Raw genomic sequence first — 20,653 nt, 5'->3', positions numbered from 1 at the left:
ATAAAGTCCATGGTAGAAGAAATGTATAGGGACTTTAGAAAGCATAAGGATGAGGACTCATCAAGCTCTAAACAAGACAAAGAAGAAGATGAGTCTCACTTCCACGACCACTCCAAGGGAAAAGGGAAAGAGGAAAGCTTTCTCACACCTCATAATAGCCCCATGGATAACAAGAAATCATACTTAATCAAACTAGATGTGAAATTTGATTTTCCCATATATGATGGGGAGTTAAATGTAGAAAAGTTGGAAAATTGGATTAGGCAAATTGATGTTTATTGCAAAGTACAGAAAATCGACTCAGACAAGAGCAAGATTCAGCTGGCAATCCTATGCCTAGGACGAACTACCCTGGTTTGGTGGGAAGGCAGAACCCAAGCTGATATGAAAAGGCATGGTAAGACTATCTCTTTCTGGAATGAATTTTGTTTCTACAATCAAAAAGCAGTTCTACCCACTGGCCTACATGCAACAAGCCATGATGAGTTGGAGAACTCTTCAGCAGTTGAAAAGGAAAAGTGTGCAAGGGTACACTCAAGAATTTAGAAAGAGAGCATCAACTCTAGGAATTTCATTTGACTCACCAGAAACTCTGTTGAAGTACATTGGTGGTCTACATAGCTACATGAGGCATACCATCCTCATGTTCAATCCCACTCGTGTAGATCAGGTGTTTGTACAAGCTACTCATCTAGAAGCTAGAGGAAAGAATGGAAATCCAGAAGTTGGGGGACCATCCCAACCCACTGCAAACAAGAGCAAGGAGAAAAGAAAGTAGAAGTGGAAAGCAAGGAAGGCTAACACTGCACAAAAAATCAAAGCTTCATGCACTCACTGTAAAAAGGATGGACATGATGATGAGCATTGTTGGATTCTACATCCAAAGCTGAGACCTAAGAAGTTCAAGGGCAAGAAGAAGAAGGTTGTTGCAGCTATTCAGAAAGATTTGGGGTCAGAATCGGGAGATGAAACAACCATTGCAGCCACAGGTATGAAAGGTAAGAATTTTGAAGCATCTACTAGTAATTCTGCTCAATCTGTTATTGATGAAGAAAATGAGAGAAAAAGACATGAGCTTTTCCATATTCGAGTTATTTCCAAACATCAAAAGATTGATACTTTGTTTGATAGTGGCTCACAAGTAATTTAATTTCTGAAGAATTTGTAAGAAATTGGGATTAGCAACCACACCTCACAAGAAACCATACCCATTAGGATGGTTGAATGATAAAGCACAACTACAAGTGGCTAGAGAGTACAAACTCAAATTTTCTTTTGGGTCAGCATTTGTAGATGAGGTGGAGTTAAACATAATTCCTTTGGAGATATGTGGAATTTTTTTTGTTAGAAAATTATATATTACGGAGCGATGGAACACATAAAATATTGCAGAAATATAAACACAGAAAACGCATAAAACAAGAGAGACACAGATATACGTGGTTCACCTGGTTTGGGCTACGTCCACCCCAAACAGCTAGTCCTTCCTTTCTATTATCCAGCAAAATGAAGGGACACAACCTACAGAAGATCTGCTGTAATATCCTCTGTTTTCTCTCACAGTCTTGCCTCCCTGTTTCTTTCTCAGAGAATACACATCTATTACACAGCCTCAAATATAATGCCCTCATACAAAGAGAGGGGTTGCCTTCTAGGGCAAAAAACCCTAAACTAAACATAAGTTCTACCGTCAGATCATCCGCCTAACGAATGGCCCAGATTGACTAGAAATTACTATACTTTTACAAGGCAATTTTACATCTATTTTTGGCTTCAGGGGTGCTACCCTCGAGCCCCCACCGGGGGACCGCTGGCCCCCGAAACCCCCAGCCGGGGGGAATCAACCCCCCTGGACCCCCGCAGGGGGGACAAGTCCCCCCGCGTGGAGGGGTGTACAAACTTCCTAGGGTATACATCCGGCTGAAACAAAGACCTCTGAACAATCATGCTCCACACACAACAATCTCCCACTTTGAGAATGATTGTAGCAACTCCACCGCTGCTTCATTTGCTAGACAATGACTCCTCTTTGGACCTGGCTGTTTCTCATCTTCATCGTCATCCTTGAAGGACAATTGAAACTGAGCATATTCTCAGTTTCTCCCTGGTTACAACTTTTGTTAGCATATCTGCAGGATTCTGGCTAGTGTGTATCTTTTCCAGCTTCAACTCTCCATCTTCCAACACTGATCGTATGAAATGGTACTTGAGCTGTATGTGTTTAGTCTTGGAATGAAATGTTGAGTTCTTTGCAAGATGAATGGCACTTTGGCTATCACTGTATAACGTGCCCATATCATGCTCCTTACCCAATTCACCCATAAACCTTTGTAACCAAATCATTTCTTTACTAGCCTCTGTAGCAGCAACATACTCTGCTTCTGTTGTTGAAAGTGCAACAACACTTTGGATTTTTGAAACCCAACTAACAGCTGTTCCACCAATAGTAAATACATATCCTGTAGTGCTCCTCCTGTTATCTCTGTCACCTGCCATATCTACATCAACATATCCCTATAGAGAAATGTTTGAACCACCAAAGCATAATGCTTGATTTGTGGTACCTTTCAAATATCTGAGAATCCATTTCACTACCATCCAATGTTCCTTTCCTGGATTGTTCATGTACCTGCTTACAACTCCCACTGCATGTGAAATATCAGGCCTTGTGCAGACCATTGCATACATTAAGCTTCCAACTTCTGATGCATATGGAACTTTAGACATATAATCCATGTCTTCTTGGGTCTTTGGGCACATTTCCTTACTAAGTTTGAAATGGCTAGCAAAAGGTGTACTAACTGGTTTTGCATTGTGCATATTAAATCTTTTCAACACCTTTTGTATGTACTCATTCTCAGACAATGTTAATTTTCAATTTTTCCTGACTCTAGTTATTCTCATACCAAGGATTTGTTTTGTAGCTCCCAAATCCTTCATTGCAAATGAATTCGCCAATTTTCTTTTGAGAACATTTATTTCCTGCATGTTATACCCTGCCACAAGCATGTCATCTACATACAATAACAATATAATATAGCTGCCATCATTTTGCTTTTTCAGATAAACACAATGATTAGAGTGACATCTAGTATAACCTTGTTCACACATAAACTTGTCAAATTTTAGATACCACTGCCTTGGAGCCTGTTTTAAGCCATACAAGCTCTTCTTCAACCTGGACACTAGTTTCTCCTTCCCTTTTACCTCATATCCTTTTGGCTGTTGCATATATATCTCTTCCTCCAAATCCCCATGGAGAAAGGTTGTCTTTACATCTAACTGCTCAAGATGCAAATCTTCAGCTGCTACTAGACTTAGAATCATTCTGATTGAAGTCATTTTAACAACAAGAGAAAATGTTTCATCAAAATCAATACCTTTCTTCTGTGCAAACCCCTTCACCACAACTCCAGCTTTGTACCTCTGTTTTCCTCCATCTTCTTCCTTCAGCCTGTAAACCATTTGTTCTGAAATGTAGTTTTACATACAGGAAACCTGACTAAGTCCCAAGTCTGGTTATGCATTAAGAAGTCCATCTCTTCTTCCATGGCTAACTCCCACTTCTTCCTGCTTTCAACCTGCATTGCTTCTTCACAACATTTGGGTTCACCAGAATCAGTCAACAATAGATAATATAATGAAGGGGAGTATCGTTCAGGGGGTCTACTTATCTTGGTAGATCTTCTAACACCACTTTCAGGTGTTTAGGGTGCCTATTGCTGTTGTGGTGGTTGTTTTTGTTGTGGTTTTTTATTATTATTATTTTTAGGAACCTTTACTTTTTCAGTGATTTCATCAAGAACTACGTATTCCTTGATTTCTTTTTCCTGTTTCTTTTCCTGCAACTGATTCTTATACAAGACCTTTTCATTGAATATTACATCTCTACTCCTAATGATTTTGTGATTTTCGTAATCATATAAGCGATAACCAAAATCATTAACACCATATCTAATAAAGGTACATTTCTTGGACTTTGCCTCAAGCTTTGTTCTATTTTCTTTATCAATATGGAAAAAGGCCTCACCACCAAAAGGCTTTAAAAAGGAGTAGTTTACCCTTTTACCTATCCATGATTCCTCTGGAACACCACCATCCAAGGAACTTGAAGGCCCTCTATTTATTAGATAAACGGCAGTATCTACAGCATCTGCCCAAAACTGCAAAGGAAATCCTGCATGAAATCTCATGCACCTTGCACGCTCCATGATTGTTCTGTTCATCCTTTCTGACACACCATTTTCTTGTGATGTTCTTGGAACTATCTTCTCTCTCTGGATTCCATGCTCTAAATAGTACCTATCAAAATATTTGTTGCAATATTCACCTCCATTGTCTGATTTGAGACACTTCAATTTCTTTCCTATCTAAATCTCAACCAAAGCTTTCCATTTCTTGAAAGTATCAAATACATTAGATTTATTCTTAATACAATAAACCCAAGTTTTTCTAGTTGCATCATCAATGAAAGTAACATAATAACGAGAGCCACTGAGAGATGATACTTGAGCAGGTCCCCATACATCTGTATGCACAAGCTCTAATTTTTCGTTCTTCTTTCTTTTCCCAACTCTGAGAAATTTGACTCTCTTCTATTTTCCATAGATGCAATTCTCACAGAGGTCCAAATCAACATTCTTCAAACCCGGCAACAAATTCCTTCAGTGAAGAATCTTCATCCCCTTTTCACTCATGTGACCGAGCCTATGATGCCATAATGTTGCATCTACTCCTTTAGAAGTTAAAGCATTAACAAATTTAGAATTACCATTGCATAAATACAATGTACCAACCTTTTCGCTTTCTGGTATTACCAGGGCTCCTTTGGTGACCTTCCAAGCTTTATCTGTGAAAGTTGTCACACAACCTTCACCGCCTAACTACCCTGTTGAAATCATATTTTTCTTTAGATTTGGAACATGCCTTACCTCATTTAGTAGCCATTGGTTTCCATTCTGTTGTTTTACAAGAACCTTACCCATTCCAACAATTTTACAGGGTTTATCATCACCCAAATGAACTTGTCCAAAATCTCCTTGAACATAGTCATGAAAGTATTTCTTATCAGGTGTGGCATGGAATGAGGCCCCTGAATCTACCACCCAAGAATCAGTAATATTTTCAAAAGAAAGAATCAAAGCATCTTGTAACACCTCACCTGTCACATTTGCTTCATGATTGTTTTCTTGTTGTGCATCTCCTTCTTTTCCCTTCCGAGATCTACAGTCTTTCTTTAGGTGTCCTTTCTTTCTGCATTTCTAGCACACTATCCCCAATCTGGACTTGGATCTGCCTTTCCTTGATTTACTGCAATATCCTGAGCTCTTTCCTCTTTCCATTTTTCTTCCCCTAGACTCTGCACTCAAAGCATTACCTGATGTCTCGCCAGAGATTTTCCGTCGCATTTCCTCACTAAGGATAGCACCGACAACGTCATCAAACTTTAAAGTACTAGATCCAAAGATAGAGTTACTAATGGTCATTACTAAACCATTCCAACTTTCTGGCAATGAGCACAAGAATAATAGAGCTCTAACTTCATCTTCAAAGTTTACCCCTATAGAACTTAACTAACTTGTAACTGTATTAAAATCATTTAAATGATCTGTAACAGATCCACCTTCCGACATCTTCATATTAAATAACCATTTCATAAGAAATACCTTGTTTGAGGCTGAGGGTTTTTCATATAGTTTCGACAACGCCTGAATCAAACCCTCTGTTGTTGTTTCCTTCGAAATGTTGAAGGCGACTGATGTAGCAAGGCACAACCATATTGTTCCGAGTGCCTTTCTATCGAGAAGGTTCCATTCTTCATCTGTCATAGCCGTCAGCTTCTTTGTTTTTCCGCTCAATGGTAGGTAAAAATATTTTTGATACAGATAATCTTCCATCTGCATCTTCCATAACGAGAAGTTTTGGTCGTTAAATTTCTCGACCCTAAACTTACCATCTTCCGCCATTGCTCCCACTCGAATAAGGCACCCTTCTTTCCTGCGATTTTATCAGCCAAATAGACCTTCGGCTTTGATACCAATTGTTAGAAAATTATATATTACAAAGCAATGGAGCACATAAAATATTACAGAAATATAAACATAGAAAACGCATAAAACAAGAGAGACACAGATGTACGTGGTTCACCTAGTTTGGGTTACGGCCACCTTGAACAGCCAATCCTTCCTTTCTATTATCCAGCAAAATGAAGGGACACAACCTATAGTAGATCCGCTGTAATATCCTCTGTTTTCTCTCACAGTCTCACCTCTTTGTTTCTCGCTCAAAGAATACACATCTACTACACAGCCTCAAATACAATGCCCTCATATAGAGAGAGGGGTTGCCTTCTAGGGCAAAAAACCCTAAACTAAACATAAGTTCTACCATCAGATCATCTGCCTAATGAATGGCCCAGATTGACTAGAAATTACTATACTTTTACAAGGCAATTTTACATATATTTTTGGCTTTGGGGGCACTGCCCCCAAGCCCCCGCAGGGGGGACAAGTCCCCCCCACACCCCCCCCCCAACGTGGAGGGGTGTACAAACTTCCTAGGGTATACATCCGGCTGAAACAAAGACCTCTGAACAATCATGCTCCACACACAACAATTTTAGGAAGTCCTTACTTGTATGATAGAAAGGCTATTTTCTATAGAGCTGAGAACAAGTATCTACTTGTTAAAGGTGGAATCGAATACTTTGCAAGAGCTCATAAGCTAAAGAATAATTATACTCTCATAAACTCAGGGCAGATGAAAAGAATGATAAATTCATGCAAACAATTCTTACTGATGGTTGTAAAGGAAATGAAACCTGATAAAACCAATGTATTTGAGGACTGTAATGTTAAACAGCAAGCCGATATAGAAAATGTTGTTTCAGAATATGATATATTGTTTCAGGAACCTAAAGGTCTACCACCCAAAAAGGACATAGTACATGGTATTAGTTTGCAGCAAGATGCTCCGTTTCCTAACATTGGGATGTACAAGTTGTCAGCTTTAGAGAATGCTGAAATCAAGAAGCAGGTGTAGGAGTTGCTCGAGAATGGGTTCATCAGGCCTAGCACATCACCATGTGGGTCACCAATCGTTTTGGTGAGAAAGAAAGATGGCTTGTGGAGAATGTACATTGATTACCGAGCACTGAATAAGATAACGATCAAAAATTGTTATCCCCATCCTCGCATAGATGATCTTTTATATCAATTGAAGGAAGTTGTTCATGAAATACTACTTTCAAAACAAAGCAATGATTGTATGAGTAACTGGTTATGCCTTTTGGATTAACTAATTCTCCTGCTACTTTCATGAGATTAATGAATGATGTACTCAGACCTTTTCTCGATGATTTTATTATTGTGTATCTGGATGACATTCTGATTTTTAGTAAAACGTGGGAAGAACACTTCAAGCATGTTAAGTAGATACTAGATGTTTTGAAAAGAGAAAAAAATTATGTTAAACTCTCAAAATGTGAATTTGGCAAGACATCTTTGAATTATTTGTGTCATATAGTAGGGGGTGGTGAATTGAAGATAGATCCCTCTAAAGTGGCAGTCATTGTAAACTGGCCTAAACCCAAGTATGCTACAGAAGTGAGAAGCTTCTTAGGAGTAGCACAATATTGGAGGAAGTTCATTCCTAACTTTTCCTCAATTGCAACTCCCTTACCTGCTTTAACAGGATTGAACAAGGTGTTTCAATGGGGAGGCAAACATCAGAAAGACTTTGACACCTCGAAATAAAAGATTAGTACAACCCCTGCACTAGCACTGCCTGATCTGCAAAGACCATTTGAGATCCAAATTGATGCCAGTGACTATTCCATGGGAGCAGTGTTGACACAGCACGGTAAACCCATATGTTATCATTCTGAGACTTTTAATTCTGGATTAGTTAACTATCGTACATATGATAAAGAATTGTATGCATTAGTTCAGAGTGTGACAAAGTGGAAACATTACTTAAAGGGAAAAGAGACAGTAATACATACCGATCATCAACCACTTCAATACCTACACTCCCAAACTAAGTTGTAGTAGTCAAGACACTACAGATGGATGGGTTTTCTACAACAGTTTCATTCAGTCATCAAATATAAAAAGGGAATACATAACTGTTGTTGGGAAAAATATCCAATACGGAATGACCCTATCCCACTCTAAGGGTGATAGTACCTCAGCAACAATCAAAGCAAAGCTATCTAAGATTTCTTCTTTATGAAAGTAAAATAGGGGAGAAAGAGATCCACTAACCGATGTCTTTCGCTAATGGTTGATCCAATCTTCTCTCCTTGCTGCTTGCTCCCAGCTCCTTGCTCTTTCACTGGCCCAGCTACACCAAGATCCTGCAAAATGGCAAGAGAGGGAAACTACAAGAAGCATACATTCATAATTGATTCAAGGATTAGAATAAATCAAATACACAAGTATAACAATACATCATTGAGACACATGCATATAGAAGAACCTCAAATGCTTTATTAATGGAAGAAGTAAAGTTCAGGAAGTGATACAACCATAAGAGGCCCAATCCAGCATCACCTTCCCAGCAGAAAGAAATCTCCTCTTCACCTCCTTCAAAGCAAATCACCCAATATTTCTAAACTCAAACCAACAACAATTCTTTACATTCACAAGATTCCAGCCTCCCTAGACCTCATGAGAGAGATCTATATATAGGAGTTTTGGAGAAAGGATGAGTCAGCTTGAGGCTGGCATGAAGCTGACTAGTGTCCTCTCTCACTTCAGTTATTCTTCAGTTCTTGAATCCACTTGGAGGTTCTTGCTTCCACTTGGAGATATAGAACCTCTTACTCATCACCAGTCGAATTCCCTGATCCAAGTGTCATTTTGGAAGATTCCTGGGCATTGACACCTTGAGGAATGACTGTGCCACATGTCCAAACTCGCCTAGCGCAGGTAGCCTTGTTTGAAGTTGACATTCAACGCAGGTAGACAGTGGAGCAGTTGACATTCAGCGCAGATGCTCAGTGGAGCAGTTGACATGATCCAGAATTGCCTTGTTTTTGAGTGTTTTCAGGTGGAGAACTTTTATTCAGTGCTGTGGTTTGCTGACCTTGTTCCTCTAGGGGTAGGAACAACATGTTTAGGGACTTCGGATCCCTTAGATTATGGACATTTCATGCTTCATGCTGTAAGGCACAAAAATGTCTATAACAGTTGCCCCCTAAAGTATGAGGTCGTTTATCGGGTGAAATGCTTTATCAGGAGGATCCAAAGTTCATTCAATCGCTAAGAGGTGACCTGTAATAAGATACAAAACAATACATTATTTTTCATACTGCTTTCATGATCTAGCTGAGGCGGGCATTCCCATGCTCAGCTTTATAAATACATTTTTCTATACATAGAACAGACAATCGTCTGATGGTAGACTGATAATTCTCTGTTGAAATTATCATCCTTTGAGTAGGATGATCATCTGCTGCACATGTCAATGTCTTTATTTCCTGAATATATATCGCAACCCGGATGGATGAAACTAGATCCGGGGTCTTCAAACTCGTTCGATCTTCACTCTAAGTACAAGTCGATCCATGTGAGAATTGCGCTGAAGTCGAACATGGAAAGACATCACTTGATTACCGGTCAATGATGTAAACTGTTAACAAGCGCGAGAGGAATCACCGATAATGATAATGACCCTCAAGGTACTGCAGTACAATTCACGTGGTGTGAATATAGGACTTGGCGTCGAACACCACGCAAAATCTTCTGGTTGAAGGTCATTGATGTATACCTGTCACCGGAAGTGAGAAACTTGCCATTGAGGCATGCAAGCTTCAAAGTACTGAGGGGGTTGTTCCTAGATCAACTTCTTGGATAATGAGCTGAAGTCGACAAGAAGCGATCTGTCAAAGGAGGGCCTTAATGAATTCCACATCAGTGACACGGAACGGAGCTAATGATTTTAATGGAGGTGAAAACAATCTGTGAAATATGATTCAGGGTGGCGGTCATGAAAGGATGAAAGATGATGTATGGTAGTGGATGGGACACGGTTGACTCTTTCTGAACAACATCTCTTGAACATATAACGACACTGATGCGATGGATCGGTAGCATTACCCCAAATGTGGATGGTTTGGCGAGACCATGGTGATGAGACCGGTGAATGAAACAACCCAACCCAATGTGGTACGGAGGAAAAGTGTCATGTTCAAGAGCGACTTGCTACCATTAAAGCTTTGAGGTTCTCCCAATTTTTCCCCAGTCATTTCTGACCAGTACCTCTTTATTTTTGTCAAGCTTGAGGAGGATAACATATGCTTGTTCTATAACTTGCCCTTTGGGCAAGCCCATCGCTATGTTTTAACGAGCCTAGCGATAGGGAAACTCGTTCTCGTCTAAAGACAAGTTTGTCGCTATTTAATCATTTTAACGAGTCTAACGACAAGGAAAACTCGGTCCTTTTCATTTTTAGAGAGTCTGAAAAGGTACATAAAGTCAACTCCAAAATTCCTTTTTCGTCATCTAATCCCTTAAGTCCGAAAAAGTATAAAACAATACAGAAGGGATGAGTCTTCAATAACTTTAACGAGCCGAATAAAACAAGCGCTCGACCTTTTTGTGCAATAATCCCTCAGGTCCAAAAAGATTAAAATCTAGAGGAGGGATAGCTCTTCCGGTCCTTTTAACGAGCTGGAAGGCCAAAACTCGGCACTCTTTTCATATTTTACGAGTCAGATGAAAAGAGCTTAAAGAAGACTCGTCTTTTGAGGAACGAGTGATAAACAGGGATAGCAGCAGATTCCAGGTACAGGTTGGAATTTTCCAATCACGGCAGTGTCACAAGGATGGCTAGGTGAAATCACTCTTCGCAGTTGTTCCTCAAAATAGGTAAACAATCATACGGGGGGTGAACGATCGGCCAAATGAAAGTGGAGGTGGCAGGTGCAAACACGACCAAGGCTTTTTATGGCTGATAAATTTACGATCACAGCGGTTATTTACCGGGATAGGTTCATTTTTTATTTAAAAATGAGCTTAAAATCTGGAAGAAACATTGCTCACTGCTTTTATTTATTTTTTAACGAGCATGAAGACCGCGTTAAAACTGCTCGGATCTTGCATTTATTTTTTAACGAGCATGAACTTTATGCTAAAACTGCTCGAATATACCAGTCATAAGATAAGAAATGTCCCCTGTGAGATCTCTATTTTTTAAGGAGTTTCATCTTCACTAAGCTTTACTCCATATCCTTTCTTTATGCAAGTTCGGAAATGGCTAATCCCAAAAACAGATAAATAACCACTCTTAGCTTGCATTCCAAAAGGTTTGCATGCCCCCAGGTGTAAAATACAATTTCAAGGTTGCCCCTCCTCTCCCCCACCTCTGCTTTTCTTTGGGTGTTCACAGTTACTTGTCGTCTTGCTAGTCTAATGTTAACGATACTTGTCTTCTCGTTATTTTAACGGGTCTTATGCGATACTTGTCTTCTCGTCAGCCCAACTTTTAACAGATTATTCGCAAGATCGCAAGAGAACAGCTACTTGCGACAAGAGAGCAGCTACTTGCGACAAGAGAAGAACACTACTCAAAGACAAAACATTTGTGTTATTGAGGGAGGCTTACCTCTTTCTAGTTACCCAAAGATTGTCTCGTTAATCTTTCAAACAAAACACTTCCTCGGCAATGCCTACCGAAATAGACAAGGGTGAATGACTGTTGTCAAACACATAACTTTGACAAAAGAATCCTATTCTAGAACAACCCCTCTTCCAACCACGGACGGGGTACAGACTAGTCATATTCTCCCGCGGAAATTCTATCTTATACCCAAGGTTTTCTCTGCCCAAAGCAGACCAGGATGCATGCCCCCTGGGTTCCAGTCCCATCTTTCTGAATCACTCGCACTCATCGGGAAGGAGGACTGGGGGTGGAGACATTTCTTGATTGAATAGACCATTCAAGGTTGGTATGTGACTATTTGCGATGCGTGATCCCGGAAATGAAAGTTGGTCTACGAGCTTGACCATCCTTCCTTCGTGTGGAAAACATTACTCTAAAGAGTGAGGAGACTATTGCTCCCATGCAATATATATAGTCTCATCCAAGGAGTAGGTTATAATCCAAGGGTCCTTGAACGACCATCACGTTCATTTGAACGGTCTTCCATTTCAATGTAACAGGCACATTGGGGAGGATCCCTAATGGTCGACTGGTTCCTTTATCGAAACCCGAGAGATTTCTTATCTCAGGTAAAAGCGCCGGGGAACCCAGTGCTTTCCAAGCAATAGAGGAAAGGATACTCACAGATGCCCTTTCATCAATGATAGTGCCAGCCATTACCATTCTGTATATTTGGACTATGATTCTGAATGGTATACTGGCTGGCAACCGGGGTCTGCCTAGTTGATTCCAATCAAAGGATACAACCAGGTTGCTTGGTGGTGGGACCGAATATACGGCCGGATATGACCCTGACGATGTTCCTTCCTGTGATAAAGGAATGGGCGCCTTGCCCTGACGCTCATCAGAGTCTGTGTTGATGAAAAGAATCTGGATGGTGTCATCCTTATTCTCTTCAGTGAGGGTGTCATTTGAAGATGAGTCTTCAGTGACGGTGTCATTTGAAGATGAAACTTCTGAGGGGAGAACCGGGTCAACTGCCGTTTCGACCTTTGGACTTTCGTCCGGTTTGGATTCAGTAGGTTCATTTTCAATGACTGACGCTTCAGCCGACCACTTGAGCGGGCCAGATGTATTCTCAACCAACGAAGGACTTAGCACGAGTTTTTTGTATCCAGGAGGAAGTCTCAACGGTGAAACCGGACGATCTTCCAAAACTCTCTTCGCTTCGTCTAAGAAGGGACAACGGTGGTTGGCGTGATCGCCTTCACACAATCTGCAGGGGGATCTTGCTCCCCCTCTTTGTCTTGAACCTTCACTTTCGCTGGTTGACAGTAAGCATTCAACATGGCTATCAGAGGTTGATGCTCCCGAACTGTGCAAACGAGGGGACCAGTCCCTTAGTATCCGGGGAATACAGGGACAATCTCTATGGAAGTGGTCTCTTCTACATATGACACATGGCGATTTAGGCCCGGTCTGTGCTGTGTGTGGATTTTTGTCAGATGTCTTTTGCTTGCCCCCAGTCGCCTTAGGCTCCTTCTTCTTCTTCTCTCTCTTCTTCTTCTCCTTCTTCTCCATGGGAGCTTGGCTTTTGCCGGCTCTACCTTGTGAAGATGAAGGATTGGAGGAAGAGTTATAGGAAGTAGAAGGCTGGTGGGCAGCTCTAGACTGATCTAACTATTGACTCGACTGTTCAGGAACCATGGTGTTCTGAACTACATTGGTTGAGAAAAGCCAAATTGGCAGGCCAATTGTCAGTCCTGGAAGCGACAATGTGGCCATGTGGGGCACACCAACTTCTCCCCAAGAGGAGAAAGGACTAGGATTTCCATCATGGGGAATTCCTTGGTTGGTGCGTTCCATGTTCTCAACCTACAGATCAACGCAGGAATAGGAGGTGATTATGTTCCAATTAAAATAAATTTTATAACGACGCTTTAGACACAACTTGCTTTTTCACTTTTTAAGAGTCGAGAAAAAGCTAAAGATGACTCTAGTCTCCTTCGATGTTTTAACGAGCCCGAAGTGACAAATGCTCGGATGGAATTTTTCAGTTATAGAGTTTGAAAAAGGCCAAAAGAAACTACTCTGGAGTTCTAGGCAGAGGGTGTGCCAAACTTTTCGCAAAACCATAAAATACGTTTTACAGTACTGGTGGTCGATCTTCGTGAATGCTGTGTTCACTGCATTGCGATCAGTAGGGCGGCCGACACGGCTTCCTATGGATAAAGGCTTTGTTCCTATAGGGGTATCCCAATATATACGCGACGGTACGTGGGAGCACAAGTCTGTATTGATACTTATCGCTTCACCGTGGAGGAATCACCCAACCACTCAACGCTAAGATATCACGTTTAACGACGCCGGAACACGTCTCTAGCTTAGACCTCTATGTGTTTGCGTTATGTTTCAAAGCGTTGTTATGTAAATTCAATTCATTTTAGGTTGATCTTGTTTAGCAGTTTGCCTTTATGGATCACCACGAGATGTATGGTACAACTCCTAAATGCAGTCTAAAGATGAGAAGCAAGCTTTTTCGATCTTTTCAACTTATGAAAATCTTAACTACTGAGGGAAAAGAAAGACATCATCTTTTCACACAGATCATAGAGCACACACTAATGCACTTTTTCCTAAATCAACATGCAAGCTGTCAAAATGCATATGCACAATGCAGGTATTTCTTTTCTCTTTCTTAATGTTGATGTACTACAAAAAGAAAGATATTGTATAACTTTGAATTCAATTTCAAGTGAAAACAAACAAGCTTTTGTCCAAAATCAAAAGACACCTTAAGATTTACTTGTTCCAACACTAGAAATACATAAATTCAAACCATATGACGAAAGCAAAATCTCAATCAGCTATGAACAGCAACCAAACTAACTCTTAAGATCAGAACGACACTTATCACAGGTCTAGATCTAAGAGGCCACAGCAAGACTAGTTCACTTTCGTTATGGGAAACTGCAAATGATATAAGAAATACACAAAGAACAAACACAGTTTCTTTATACAACCGAGGCGGAATAGTGGCAAAGAAAAGTGGTTTCAGATAGGTACATTGACTGATAATAGGCTGCAAAAACAGGGATGAAAACAGGGCAACAGAAAGCAGAGAACCCCAGTTGCACAAGGCCACAATGGTTCAGCGCAGGTAGTACACTGTCAGTTTGACATTCAGCGCAGGTAGCCCCTTCGGGACCTACGATGAAATGCAGACTGCCTTCACAGTGCCTGCAATGAAGAGAGAAACTTTCGTTTTTCTCAGGTTCTGGGTCACAGATTGCTCAAAAATCAACAGTTTTTGGCCAAATCAAAGCTATCAATAAAGTACACACTAAAGGATGAAAAGGAGGATGAAAAGCTATCGCTAAGAGCTATTCAGAGTCCTTGTGGATCAGCTCTTCAAATCATAAACATGCCCAGAAACTGAGCTAGAGTAGCTGCCCTCTACTTTGCATTTGAAAGATCCAAATGCAGTTCGATTCAATACTCCCTGTGTTTAGGAAATGAATAGCAAAAACACAAACAACCAACAAGATACGATCCCCAGTGGAGTCGCCAATTTGTTGTTGGGAAAAGTATCCAATACGGAATGACCCTATCCCACTCTAAGGGTGATAGTACCTCAGCAACAATCAAAGCAAAGCTATCTAAGATTTCTTCTTTATGAAAGTAAAATAGGGGAGAAAGAGATCCACTAACCAATGTCTTTCGCTAATGGTTGATCCAATCTTCTCTCCTTGCTACTTGCTCCCAGCTCCTTGCTCTTTCACTGGCCCAGCTACACCAAGATCCTGCAAAATGGCAAGAGAGGGAAACTACAAGAAGCATACATTCATAATTGATTCAAGGATTAGAATAAATCAAATACACAAGTATAACAATACATCATTGAGACACATGCATATAGAAGAACCTCAAATGCTTTATTAATGGAAGAAGTAAAGTTCAGGAAGTGATACAACCATAAGAGGCCCAATCCAGCATCACCTTCCCAGCAGAAAGAAATCTCCTCTTCACCTCCTTCAAAGTAAATCACCCAATAGTTCTAAACTCAAACCAACAGCAATTCTTTACATTCACAAGATTCCAGCCTCCCTAGGCCTCATGAGAGAGATCTATATATAGGAGTTTTGGAGAAAGGATGAGTCAGCTTGAGGCTGGCATGAAGCTGACTAGTGTCCTCTCTCACTTCAGTTATTCTTCAGTTCTTGAATCCACTTGGAGGATCTTGCTTCCACTTGGAGATATAGAACCTCTTACTCATCACCAGTCGAATTCCCTGATCCAAGTGTCATTTTGGAAGCTTCCTGGGCATTGACACCTTGAGGAATGACTGTGCCACATGTCCAAACTCACCCAGCGTAGGTAGCCTTCTTTGCAGTTGACATTCAACGCAGGTAGACAGTGGAGCAATTGACATTCAGCGCAGATGCTCAGTGGAGCAGTTGACATGATCCAGAATTGCCTTGTTTTTGAGTGTTTTCAGGTGGAGAACTTTTATTCAGTGCTGTGGTTTGCTGACCTTGTTCCTCTAGGGGTAGGAACAACATGTTTAGGGACTTTGGATCCCTTAGATTATGGACATTTCATGCTTCATGTTGTAAGGCACAAAAATGTCTATAACAATAACAAGATTGAAGACATGTTATCTAGACCCATTATAAATGCATCTACTATACTTAAGCATAATTTTGTGCTACACGAAAGCTACATTGAAAAATATGCTCAAGATATAGACTTTAAAGATGTATATGCAAGTTTGGTTCAAGGCAAGAGAGTAGAAGAATTGGATTATCATGTAAAGGACAGACTCTTATACCATTTTGGGAAACTCTGCATTCCACAAACTGAGAGAATAAAGATAATTAGGGAAGCACACACTTCTTTGATATCATGTCACTTTGGGGTAAGTAAAACAGTTGCACAACTGCAAATATTTTTTTATTGGCCAAAAATGAACGATACTATACCATGTGTGTTAAAAACAATCCCAACAACCAAAAACTAGGCTTGTACACTCCATTACTAGTACCTTCTCACCCTTGGGAAAGTGTTTCCACCGATTTTGTTGTAGGACTGCCTAAATGTAGGAAAGGTCATGATTATCTAAATGTTGTTGTGGATAGGTTCAGCAAAATGTGTATTTTGATACCTTGTAATAAATAGATTACAGCTGAACGGACTACAAAATTGTTCTTTAAACATGTATGGGTTCATTTTGTATTACCCACTTCCATTGTATCTAATCGAGACACCCGATTTGTGGGGAAGTTTTGGTCAAGTCTATGGGAGCTGATGGACACCAAACTAAAGAAAAGCACAACTTTTCATCCACAAACTGATGTCCAAACAGAAGTAGGTAACAGGACAATGATGTAGTTACTTAGGGGATATTGCAGCAAACATCCTAAGCTTTGGGTTGAACATTTGTGTTATGTGCAGCATGCTTACAACAAAGAAAAACATTCTTCTACACAGAGATCTCCTGTTGACACTTGTTTTGGTTTCACACCAAGGTCTCCTTTAGATTTTGTCTTTGTTAAAGATTCCATAGTTGATGGACACAGTGATGTGGACAAGGCAACTAGATTCATTGAACAAATCCAGGAGATCCACCAGGCAATATAAGAACAACTAGAAAAGAGCCAAGCTAAATATAAGGCTAGCCATGATAGGCATTGGATGGAGCATAGTTTTCAAGTTGGTGACCAGGTCTAGCTATATATCAGCAACGACAGGATGCAAGGTGAAGGTAAAAAGCTAAAGCCCATTAGGTATGGATGTTTCAAAATACTTCAGAAGATGGATGAGAATGCTTTTCGCCTTGATCTACTAGCTTACATGCACATCTACTCAGTCATAAATGCAGTTTTCTTGAGATTGTTTGAACCTTCAATGATTGAGGATCCTGAAGAGTAGAGTCAATTGCCTTCTATTGCTGACCTGCTACCTGAATATCTTATTGAATTGCAGGAAGACATAGTGCTGGATAGGAAGGTGAGGATGATGCATAAGGGAGATGTTGAGTACCTCAAACTAGGGCTCAAAGGTTCAAAGCCAAGTAGTGCAAAGTGGATTGAGATTGGGCAAGTGAGAAAACAATACCGTCACTTAGTCGATGCTTGAAAACCAACTTTTGGTGGTCCAAAAGCTTTTCAGTGGGAAGGTCGTGATCCGAATTGGATCCATGAAGAAAATTCATTAGAAAACCATGACTATATCAGGCCAGACAAGCTTCAAAGAATTAAGAGCAACGATCAAAAAAACCTATAAATAGTGGCAGTTAGCAGCTAGCGTGGAACGATGAGGACCTCAGTCAAAGCGTGCTAACTAAGGCCCATGGAGACTGCGCAGGATGCAAAACTAACCCCTGGGAGGCTCGGATCAGGAAAAGGAGGTAGTTTTTGATGCAAAATTAGCGCTAATCATTGGGCAGAACCCCTCAAAAAGGAGAGGCCCCAAGCACTCGGTTGCATGAGAGCTAGGAAAACTGTGGGGAAAAAGGCTAAAGGCAAAAGTGGGACCCACACTCCAAAAACCGGCGGTATTCATCGAGGGCACCCTTGGGTGGTAAGTAGTTTTGGTGAGAACGGAGCGATTCCACTCAGCGGCAGAGGCATGGCAAGCGGAGGAGAGAGAAAACCGCCACTCATCACGTGGTAACAGTAAAGCAAGTCAACCGTGTGAAATGTGTGAACGGCATGGGATCTGGAGGCCCCATATCTAATAGCTGAGATCATGCCCAATGGAAAAGCTAGAATTGACAAGGGATTAAGCCAAGATCTATACAAATTTGGTGTTCAATTTGACCGCCAAGATGGCCGATGACTCATTCCACAACATAACAGAAAAACCGAACCAACGAAGAAAGTTGGCGCAGTTGTGGGAGGACAAGTGGCCACTCCTTGTGAGCCTAATGATGGCATCGAAGCAGGGAGCTCCAAGTGAAGCTGTAGCAAGTGAACAAACGGGAAGTGGAAGAGGAATCACACAGCCATGGGAGTGAATGGTTTTAAAGCTATGAATAGACGAAGCAGACGACATGGAACATGAAATAAAGAAGACAGAAGACAGAGAAAATGAAGGAAGATAGTGAAGCAAAAGTAGCAGAAAGAAGACAGAGCACCGAGCTGACCAAAGGTAGCATCGAGCACCAAAGAGCTTGAGATATTCAAGCCATCCTGGAGGGGATATATTAGGACTGAGCACCACATTGGGCTCTTTCCATCAGGGACCAAAGAGGTCAAAAAGATAGTGAGGGAAAGAGTCTGTGTACTCTAGTGGCTTGGGGAATCCAAAAGCCACCCTACCAAGCAAATTCTATTTCAGGAGACTCATATTGAGCTCCTTCATTATAATTCTCTACTTTAAGACACAATAATAGAAGGCCACCACTAAGCGCTGGACCGAAGATGTAGCTCTGGAGGATAGGGTGAACTCCTTATTAAATTCTTGTGTTCTTATATTGCTTATTGTATTTCTCTGCTATTTTCCATCCCAAGTGTCTATGTATTCACAATCTGATCGATCCATTGCCTAAATAACATATACACACACCAGCACATGAGTCTGTAATACCTTCATGTAATAAATCTAAACTGATATCACTCATAAGGTGATAATCAGATCATTAATGGATTTGCATCACCCGTTTTTCACATAGGAGCATCTTAATCCAGGTATTCAATGATTTGACGTACTTGCCTCGTGGTCCCTTGAGAAAACAATTTTCTACTTCGCTATAGATGACAGTTTTGTCTATCGTAAATTCAGTGATAAACCCTCCTATGATCCAATCTAGCCAGTGATCTACAGCCTGTGCGACCTTATCTTCAGATGCTTCTAGCCTATGCACCAACTCTAGAGTGCACACTATGGGTTGATCAAGTTTTCACCTTCCCTAGCTATTTGCTAGCCTCGCGATCCACTCATACAGTTCTAAAGAGAAAGAAGAGAAGAATATCTCATGAATTTCCATATATACATAGCAATCTAGCCACCTCTTTTTAGATATCCATGGGGTTTTATTTTCTTTTACCATGAACTCATGAAGCTTCTGATCCAACCAATCTTCAATTTCCTTTTTTGTAGGGTTCCAGCATTCCGAAATTAGACATCCCTTAGGAAGATCCCGCTCTCGGCAACAGAACCACTTTTCGGCTTATTGGGGCCTGACCCAGGTTCAAAAGTGTTTTAGTCAAAGAAATCCCACACTACCAGCCCTTTCGACAACAATCCGCGGAGCACAGACTGAAATCTCACCTAAGGTAGTATGGGAGAGTTTTGGAACCAAGTTTTCGCACCCTAGGGATATCTTTATGGGTTCTGGATGGGTCATGAACCGATCTGCACACTCCCGTTACTCTGCACAGTTGTCTGGCTCTCACGTAGCTCAATGACGTAGACTCTTAATCAAGCATTCAGTAGTTATAACCAGCATGTACAACCATAAATCTTAAAGATATGCATAAAACCATAACATAAGAATAAACATACAGATCTGTGACCAGATGCACAATAATTCAGAAACACCTATCTTTATTAATCTTCTATCTCAGTATAATCCAATTCTACCCTGTGCACTCAGCTGTAGGGGTCTCCGCACATAGCTACAAACTCTACCAGGCCTCTGCACACACAGCTACAGAGCCTTCTCTAACTACTATAAACCCTAACTTGGACTTATAGACTCATATCGAATATTTCATTCATAAACCCATAACACTTTTTTATCTTTGCCAAAAGCTTCCTTCTACCCTTAGAGCCTCAATCTATTTATACATTCCCATGGTCCATAGAACATGGGCAAGTAGACTCGCTTTCTATTTTCTTACATTATTTTTGGGCCAACAACCCTTTGACTTGACCCATTACAATCCACGCTCTGCGCACTTCGTAGAACTTTTATAATATCAATACCCAAAATTGTGGGCTTTAAGTCCCAAACTCGTTATGCAGGGGATCCGCTACCCAACAATAACACAATTTAGAGGTATGGATCTGCCACATCTCTTCTCAGAGATAAGCTACCATCGAT

The sequence above is a fragment of the Pinus tabuliformis genome, chromosome 6, assembly GCF_031772625.1.
Source record: "Pinus tabuliformis cultivar Carrire ecotype Pingquan chromosome 6, CPIR1, whole genome shotgun sequence".
Lineage (NCBI taxonomy): Eukaryota > Viridiplantae > Streptophyta > Pinopsida > Pinales > Pinaceae > Pinus > Pinus tabuliformis.
Note: the sequence above shows the minus strand (reverse complement) of the source record.